The sequence below is a fragment of the Scatophagus argus genome, chromosome 2 (assembly GCF_020382885.2).
Source record: "Scatophagus argus isolate fScaArg1 chromosome 2, fScaArg1.pri, whole genome shotgun sequence".
NCBI lineage: Eukaryota > Metazoa > Chordata > Actinopteri > Scatophagidae > Scatophagus > Scatophagus argus.
Genome location: NC_058494.1, coordinates 5,256,632 through 5,267,109, shown reverse-complemented (window position 1 = coordinate 5,267,109; position 10,478 = coordinate 5,256,632).

Here is a 10,478-nt window from a genome sequence, read left to right as displayed (position 1 = left end):
TTTACAACACTCGGGGAAAAATATCCTCCTCCTCTCACCGTCCCTGTTTTTTCTCCTTCAATTTTGTCAGTGTGTGCTCGTGTGCGAGTGCGGGCGCACACAACTGCCGCCTTGCTCAGGACTTCCACAAAGCTTTCCTTGTTCAGTCCACAAGGTTTCATATGTCAAGTATTTAGTAACTAACATGGGAAGAGCTAGGAATATGTTTGGTTAAAAACAGATAGAAAAAGTGTCGCCTGTAGGAGTGGGGGAAATAGGATTGAGTATACAAGGTCTTCATGTGAGGATACCTGAATGAACAGCTGTAAATGTGGATAGGGGCCCATAGAAAATGCCTTCTCACTTCTCAATGGAAAAATGATTTAATTTTGAACATGAGAAAATCTGCCATGGCCCACAGAATGCCATAAAGATGTCTTTGTATAGTCCAAGTGAAGCCAAATGTCAGCTATTTGTCACACAGGGCCTAAGTCAAATATTTTCAAACAGTTTTCACATATTCTCACACTGGCGAGGAAAGAAGAAGCCATTTCACATTCAACAAACCTGACTTAGTATGTGTGAATTCTTGGCTCTGGCTACAGTAACAGAGCAACAAGACAACAACATCCTCAGGGCAAATCATCATTCAGCTGCCAGCCTTCATAATAAACAAAGATAAAATGCACAAACTACCACGACAGGAATGCATAGTTGTTTCATTGTTCAAAAGAAAAATAAAACAAGATAAGTAACAAAAAGAAACCCAGATAGATCGTCTTTATCACAATTAAACAAGATCACGAGACTAAAAACACACACACACACACATTTTTTTACAGTTGATGAAAAGAGATGGAAAAAACCTGTTCTTCCTCACTGAGGAAAGGAAATAATCAAATGCCATCGCTCACCTCCCAACAGTCTGTCTTAACTCTGTGATGACTGGGAATGTCATGGGATGCTGGATGTGTAAACAAGCACCTGTTTGCTTCAGTAACAAGCCCACCACATCAGTTCAGCCCTTGTGCCTGAAGTCCCGAAATGACCACAGACATCAGTTATTGGGGAAATAAAAGTATTGGGACACACCTATTATTGAATTCAGGAGTGGTATGAGGCTGACTAACTCCATAATAATGTCTATGTATTTATGCATTGTCATCAATGTCCCTATTGGTGTAATGGTCAGGTATCTCAATACCCTATACAGTGTACTAGTTCCATGCCAGCTGCTTTTTCTCTCTTAATCAGCTTGAAACAACAGACACCAGCTGTGCAGAGCTGAGGTGAAGCTGTCCCATTAAGAGTTCTCTTCCTGTACGATCCTCAGGTCCTCAGGTCCTAGGTCCTCAGGAACTCTCTGCTTTGAGAAGTGAAGCAGTAAGTAAGTAAGTGGAGAAGATCGCTGAGTCTAATTCCGAGGTCGTCAAATACCAGTGTTTTGTATTAGTTGACAGTCAACTATTTTTCTCCAGGATCGCTGACGTTAAGAGAGACTCTAACACACACTTCTAGTGCACCATAAGTAATGATAGAGATGATTTTTTGTTGTTGTTGATCTACCTTCAAACACAGGAGCCTCGGAAACAGCTGTAGGAGCAGATAATTATCGAGAAAGCTTTTTTTCACCAAAACGACAATATGCCTTTTAGACCCCGTCAAAACCAAGCTGCTAAAAATGTTTTACCCTTACTTAGCACTTCCCTATCTGATATGATCAATCTGTCTATATTAACATGCTATGTACCTCAGTCCTTGAAAGTAGCTGTAATTAAACCTCTCCTTAAGAAGCGAGGTTTTGGGTAACCTTTATCTAACCGTGCCGTTCTCTCTGAGATCCTTAAGAAAGCAGTGGCCAATCAGCTATGTGATCATCTATATAGTAATTGTTCATTTGAAAATTTCCGGTCTGGAGTTTAGACCTCATTACAGCACAGAGACAACACTGGTGAAAGTTACAAATGACCTTCTAACTGCATCAGATGAGGGGTTTGTCTATGTTCTTATGTTGTTAGACCTTAGTGCTGCAACTAACTGATCATTGACCGTCACATTTAATTGCTTAATTAATTTAACAGATTAGAACATTTGATTGGCATTAAAGGAACTGCATTAAGCTGGTTTCAGTCTAATTTATCAGATTGTTCTCAGTTTGTTCATGTTAATGATGAATCCTCCATACATGCAAAAGTTAGTCACAGAGTTCCACAAGGTTCTGTACTCAGACTAATACAATTCACCGTATATATGCTTCCTGTTGGTGATAAACGTCTTAAAAACATAACCTGAATGACAACTGGCAATTTTCTACTTTTGAACTGAGTCAAGAAGTCAATGTGCTTTGCCCAAACATCTAAGGAACAAATTAATTAATTAAAAATAATTATATAGCTACCCTGAACAGCACTACATTAGCCTCCAGCACCACTGTGAGGAATCTGGGGGTTAACTTTGATCAGGATATGTCCTTTAACTCACACATAGAAGAAATTGCAAGGAGCGCCTTTTTCCACCACATTTGCAAAAATTAGGTACGTTCTGTCTCAGAAAGATGCAGAAAAATTTGTCCATGCATTAGATTATTGCAACTCTCTATTGTAAGGCTGCCCCAGTAAGCCTCTAAAGACTCTCCAGCTAATCGTGCTGCTGCATGTGTACTCACAAGAACTCATATAAAAGATCATATTTCACCCATGCTAGTTTCTCTACACTGGCTTTCTGTAAAATTTAAAATTCTACTTCTCACATACAAAGCCCTTAATGTTCAAAGTTCATCGTACTGTATTATCCGACTAGAACTCAACACTTCCAGGATGCAGGGTTGTGGTTTCACAGGGGGCCTGGTTCATCTTGAATAAGTCTATCATGTTTTACTTGACAAATTGGCAAAATTGCTTGAGTATGCAAGAAGGACATCTTGTGAGCCAGCTCGTACAACAGCAATGCGCTGAAGGTGTGGCACCACCACACCTTCAAGAATGTAGCCTTGCCAAAAACGGTTCGACATCGTTGACACAGAAAAAAACCCAAAAAAAACCTCAACAACACACACTTACTGTGGCATAAGGATCTCGGAAAAAACTGCGGCAACGAAAAAACATTGCAAGACAAAACCAAACAATTCCTGGCATGAAGACAATACTATGCACTGACAACAGTGACAGGGAAGACAAGGACTAAATAGACAACATAGCAAGACACAGGTGAAACACGCAAGGGAGGAGAAAGCAATCAGAATAACCAAAGCAAAGTTACGTGAAACAGAAACATGGATGAAGTGACGCTTTCGGAATGAAACAGGACATGACAAAAACCTTAAATATAACACATGGAAACAAATACACATGACAAGACAAACATGAAGCATGGCACATAGACTCAAAAACCAAAAGACAAAGCATAACCTAAAACTAACACGGAGTGACAAGCCTCATGGGAGGATACCTGAATGAACAGCTGTAGAAGTGTGGCACCACCACACCTTCAAGAATGTAATTTTATATGACTCAGACCTGTGTGAAATGCGGAAATGTCCACCATGAACAAGAATCTACTGATGTATAATTTGTTTGTGATTGTGTAATGAAATATAAATATCTGTTCTTTTGGTTTTTTTTGTTTTGTTTTATTTTCCAATATTAAATAATGTCATTACAGTCAACTACAACTACACATTTACTCTAATTTACTCAAAGCTGTTGTGGTTGGATCATAATTCATATTTATCCAGGAAAAGCATGAATTGTTGAACCGCCACCCTATCATGGTGGTGGGGTTTGAGTGCCCTAATGATCCTAAGGACTATGTTTTGGGGGTCAGTTTACCCCTGGTAGGGTCTCCCAAGGCAAACTGGTCCCAGTTGAAGGGCCAGACAAAGTGCAGATCAAGAAGACGCCCATGAAAAAGCAAAACAACAACAAATGTACCCTGCTTGGAGGGTTACTGGGGCCCTGCGCTAGACCAAGGCCTGGTTAAGAGGAGATGGATAAGCAGATGAAGACAAAGAGTTGAGTCGGACATCATGCTTCCACTCAGACTGTCTAACCCCCAAGACAGTGTATTAAGGGCACGCTAAATAGTAAAGAGGAAGAGGCAACAGCTCTTGCAGTCCTGAAGAGGTACAGTAACCTGTCTGTTGTTACGCAAGACACATTCATTTAAGCTGATGAGTAGGAATGGTCTTTTGAACGTCTAACCAACAACAGTACTGGCCTCGATCATGAGTGCAGAGTAACATTTGCAAAGAACAATGTGTAAACACACAAATGCTATGTAGCAAAGGGAAAAATAATCAACTTAACAAAACACATTGTTTAAGGCTAATAGCCTCTTACTGTGCTTTTCCCTAAGTGAAGTTGGTGTGTGTGAGTACTTGTGATCCTTTGATGGAGACCAGGTGGTGGGTCTGTAGTGCGGCTATCATCAGCTAATCTCCTTGGCGAGGCAGCGAAGGGATGGCGGCATTGATGCGGTGAAGAGGAATAGGTCCTTCTTCATCTTGGGAAGGTGTAGAGCAAATTAACTACTCTTTCTGCATCTGCAGACGACCAAGAGTCTGAGAAGGGTCAATCCTTGGCTGCTTTGACTTTGTCTGTTTTGAATTTTTGCTTGCTCCACAAAAGAGGTCTTCATCACACTTTGTTTTGAACTTCTGAGCCCTCTATACCCTTTCTAAAGTTGACATTTTTGCTCTTTTGGTGGGGGGGGGGGGTATATATGTGCTGACCTGTGCTGAGCGACATCGCTTGGATATTTGAATATTTATGCATAACACTTAAATATGAAGCAAATGGAATTTCCCTTAATGGTATCTTGCCTGTTGCTCTTCCACTTTTTCCGGTAACAGTAAGTGGATCCATATGTTGTTTAGTAACCATACATTGCATTCCTTATATAAATACATATGGTCATCTGTGTTTAATTCAGGCCTCAGACAATGATGGGAAGGCAGAGACAGAAATAATGGGGTAAAAAAAAAGAAAGTAATTACAATGCAATGTTCTGCAGGGAAACCTTGGGTTCTGGCAATCACGTGGATGTACTTTGATACACATCACCCACCTAAACACTGCACATGAGTGGATCAGAACCCAATTGAGAATTAGGGGAGGGGGGAGGAACACAGGAACTCTGGGGGTATTTTGTGGTCCTTGGGTCCTGTGCATTGACGGAGGAGCCTCCAAGCTCAGGTGTTAGGGTGGATTTGGCTTATTCTGGTGCATTCTGCAGACCAAGGTTTTCCTGCAGAAAACTGCCACTGCAGAGATCTTATTAATGTTATTCACATCAACGGTCAATGGTTTTAATGTTGTGGCTGATTTTTGTAGGCTGATCATTATCTACCATTGATTTGTTGACAAGCATCAGTGCCAGATGTACAAGATGCAGATTACCACAGAGAACGCTCAGAGACTTTTTATTCACTCTTTTAAGAGAACACTCAGAAGTTTCCCGAGCATTTTTAAGGGGATTTAGAGCATTTAAGGCTTCTGATTTGTCTCTGTGACAAATCATCGGAACTCTTTTTATGTGAGGTCACTGCTCTCTGTTTTTGATACTATTTTCCTTAGGAATTATTCATAATTTACTGAACTAGTGCAATCTTCGGGGACAAGAAATTGCTCTAAAGTCTGTCATGTAAAAAGATGCACCACTCCCCCATTAAATATCAAATTGAAATACTTACATATAAATACTGAACTCAGTGCATCATCATTTTGAACTAAATTACAGAAAAGACAAACAGGAATGGTCATTTGACTGACTGATTACAATTTTAAGATGTCTTTCAAGATATTAGTTTTTACCTTAAGGAGGTATACTAGTTGGGGTTTCAAGCTCCTGGCATGTTTAAGCAAGCCAAATAAGTTACAGAGGCAAGGTCAGATGAAAGGCAGCACTCGGTTCCTCTAGGTTGGGGTTGAACTTGGGGCTAAAAAAACCCCCCTCACTCCAGAAAATAACATCTTGATGCAGAAACTATGAAAACACTAACCTTGACAACCGGGGGTCCATTAGGAAGCTCTAACTACTGGCATTATGACTGCGCTAGATGAAATCCTAGGACCCTGAACTATGATCCATCCTGGAACATGGAATGTCTGTACCATGTTTGAAACCAAAGAAATGCATGAGTATAATTTGCAACCTGATATAAACAAATTCAGAGGTGCTTTTAATTGTGTTTATATCATCTGGAGGTCCATGCAATACAGCCTGAAAAGTCCCTAAGAAAGATTCATCTTTTCAGCAACAGTTGTAAATATACAATATCTACTGGCCTAACAAAAAGAACAAATTTGCCTATGGACAGCACTGTTCAGTTGTTCTCAGCCATTACAATATCAATGTGAAGTACTCTCCAGGTCACTGCAACATGGATATCTCTGTGTTTTTGTAATAACATGGCACCAGGGTGATCATTTCATCTCCATGACAGTAGAACTTGAGACCACAACAAAAACACAATGAGTGCCCTTGTGAATGTCATTCTGGTAACGTAATAGACATATTTGCTGCAATATTAAAGTTGGTCTCACATATCCACGTTAATTTATGGTCATCTTACAACACAGGATTGTACAATGAAATGTAATCATATATAGAATACAAATAAAATATATCTACCATCTCCATCACTGTGGGCCTCTTTGCTATGGCATTTGAAGGAGATCATTGGTAAATGGTAGTATGTACTGGGGATTCAAAAATTATTGAGCTGTAATTTAATGATAAAGTTCGTTCATTAGTTTTGTAGGTATGAATGAATGCACTAAAAACACTAGATAGAAAGACAGGAGATCATCAAAGTAAGTAGGATTCATACATATACACCCAACCCCCAGGGAACCATAAACGTTACTGCAAAACCAAATGGACCCCCATTCCTCCAACCATGTAGCTAGTGCGGCTAAAAATACCTGCGCTAGAAATAGATCCAGTGTAAAGATCCATGCTGTATGTCTGTGTGCTAAGAGCCTTTTCTGAGGGTTTGTGGTACACTGGCTACACATACAATGTGGCTGGGAGGGCAGATATGGAACCACAGGAAACTGGGAGGTGTATACAGTAATATGCCTTGCTGGGAAAGGAAAGCACATTGCCAGACAGGCAGCTGTACATTTTCCACTTCCATTGTCAGCATCAACAATGGTAGTGAAAAAAAAAGAGTGAGTCCAGCAACATTCACGTGGAGTGTCTGCAAGTAGACCTGCACTCCAATGTATCGTGCTTCAACTCTATTCATTCATTTTCTTTAGAGAAATCTGACAGTTAAAAAAAGTCCACTCTTTCTTCGTATGTCGTTATTTGTTCTGTTTTCCCAGTGGTGTTTTTTTTTTAGGGGAATCAGAATATTCTCTGAGTTTTTACTGCTAATAATAAATCATTTAAGTACTGTACATGATGTTCTGTGTTGCTGATTTCTACACCACACAAAGGCACTGTATGCATGGGGAGGGGTAGGATAGGGAGGAACATAATGCGAGACAGATTCTTTAAGCAGGTGAATACCAATGTTTCATGCCATGAGAATGGTGCCTCAGTAGTTATGCCTGGTTTACATTAGCCTGCATTTTTATATAACTGGTGGCAAGACCTGTTTTAAAACTTGGACAGAAACGTCAAATGCAGAAAGACAAAAAGTCTACAAGGAAACAAAAGGTGTAAAATGAGGCAGTGCAGGCAAAGGTATTCCAAGAATCCTTTAAGTGCACACTAAGTAGACTAAGTCTTAAAAGGAGAGACTCAGTTGTACAAATCTTTAGTCAGATGCAATGGGAAAGAGAGGAAAGAAGGGGAGAGTTTGTGTTATGATGAGACTGAACTCAGACCAATGAGTTTAGCTGCTGGAAATATACAAGAAGCATTATATGAATGTATATATATATATATATATGTGTGTGTGTGAGAGAGAGAGTGTTAATGGGTAGAGAGGCTGTGTCCAGAAAGAATTCTGTTGCTGTTCATGAGCTCATAAACTGTTTCCAGGAAATATAAAACAATCCAGGGACATTTTGTCACAACAAAAGCCCCCCCGCCTCCATCCCCAGCCCACCTTGCTCCCATTCTGAAACCATAAAGACATGGGGGGTGGTGTTAGGGGGTTACAGTCGAAGTGAGAGTGAATGTAACAACCGTGTGTGCAGTTTGTTTGAAAATGTCCACAATCCTTGTGTTTAATGCATGATGTATAAGCCAGTGAACCAGTAAGTAAGACAGGCCTCCCTTTTGTAGATTAGAATATTTTTCACCCCACTCCACCCCCCCTTTTTGAAAGTAATAGCAACACAATGATCCTGCAGTTACAGGGTGACACAGGGCTATCACAAAGGAGGATGGTGTGTCAGATTATGGTGTCCTTGCTTTAAAGTTTATGTTGTTTGTGATCACAATCCTTCATGCTCAGTCAGCTGTCAAATTCTTTGTACTGCAGCAATTAATGACAATTTACTTCAGACATTCAAATATTAGTCATTTGTACTTTGCAGTCTAGATTATTAGCAGCCATTGTTTAAAATGCACATTTTATTTAGTTTTATTTTGTAATTGGGCATGACCTGATCCAGTCTCAAAGACTGATACTGAGGTTGTGGCATTTTTTTTTAACTCCTCTTAATTTTCATAAACTTAGAACGCAGTTTGTGGAAGGGCCTGGCTAAAATGTCTGAGAGTCTGAGAGCAGAGAAATCCATCCCAAGGTAAGATAATCCACTACAGCACTGAAGGCTACATCCTTCACAGTTTCTCTGCTACTGCAAAGTTTTTCTGCATCCCCTGCACAGATGTGGACGTCAAGGGACTACTTAAAAAGAACCTTCACTTAATTTTGAAGTTACTCAGAGTATAGATAACTGAATGAGAGAGAGGACAAACTCCAGTAGCAGCTCCAGTAAAAACATTTAGAGAACTGGCCTTCCTTAGTAACAAAATAATTTCAGGGTTTAGTGTAATGCTGCTACACCAATGAGTAAAAATTAAATTAGTTTTTTCCTATTTTCAAGTAAAGTTATGCTACCACTTTAGATGAAATTGACTGTCGCACAAAGCAGATAGGTAGGTAAAAGCTATTTGTAGACCATTTCTGTGTGTTTACCTGGTTATTTTGTTATTAACAAAGAGAAGAACAACAAAAAAAACTAGTGCAAGTGGAGTTATGAGAAGAGCCTAAAAATAGTTTTAGTTTGTTTAAAAAAACAAAACAAAACAACTCCCCCTCACTTTGATACAGACATTTTTTTTCATTATACATTTCAGAGATAATTAATACTATACAGAGGACTGATTTTGATTTTAATGACTTTAATGTATTTGAAGAGTTCAATGTGAAACTGTATTATCCAGGAAAATACAAATATTGGTATTAGGATCAGGGGCAAAACAAATCCCTGGTCAGAATATTTTCTGGGTTATTACTAATCAAAATAAATCAGTTATGTACTACACATGATGCTGTGTGTCGCTAATTTCTAGACCACATAAAGATATGTGTTGAATAAAGGAGGTCGTACTCTGAGGCTTTCAGCAGGTGTATGCTGGAGTTTCAGGTCATTATGAATGGCACCCCAGTAGGAGGCCCTCATTGTCTGTTGTGTGACTGTATAAACTGTGCAGACCTTCTTCTGGTTGAAAGTCAAATCAAATGAATGGCTCTGTGATGAGAGGATGGCACAAAACAAACAAACAAACAAACAAACAAACAAAAAAGTGATCGCTGGGTTGACATACAAGCTCCAGAATTTCATACGTTCTTTTTACACAAGTAAAATGCTGAATTTTAAGACTTACATTTCCAAGATCACGATGTAAATACAACATAATAACATTTAACAACAATATGTAAACAACATAGTTATCCTCTTGGAACATTTGAAGAGAAGAGCATCATCACTGCTACTCACCCCTCTGGTCCGATTTCAGAAGGGAAATAGTGGTGGAAATGAATGAGTGAGAATAAACGTATTAACCTGTGAAGGAATGTCTTCACAGGTTGAAGCTCCAAACAAAGAACCAGAGACACATCAGAAAGTATAAAATGAGATGAAGTCTTCAACCAGTTGGGCACAACTCTGAACTGCTTGCTGCCATGTGGTTCTGTGTGTTGCCTCCTCTCTATAGAGATTAAAACATTTTGGGGCATGCTATCTTCCGGATTTGTTGTGTTTCCCTTTGCTTAACTCCCTACAGGCAGAAATGAAATTGCCGTAACAATCTCATTTTATGATGTTGTTGAAGCAAAGCTGCTGTAGCTGGCTCACAGCTCACTTTGCCACCAAAAGATGAAACAGTCCTGACTGTCTTTAGCTCAGTCTGTTACTGGGAATTGACGAGCAGTGACAGTTTGTGGTATGTGTGCTAAGCATTCTCAATAATTCACCACAGGGGTGTTAGTTTTGTTGGGTTCTACTGTCAAACCAAGAGCATGGAGCGGGCAAGAAATTTTCCAAAAGGAACAATCTGTACCAACAAGACAGTCCACCACTGGCAGGCTAGGTAAT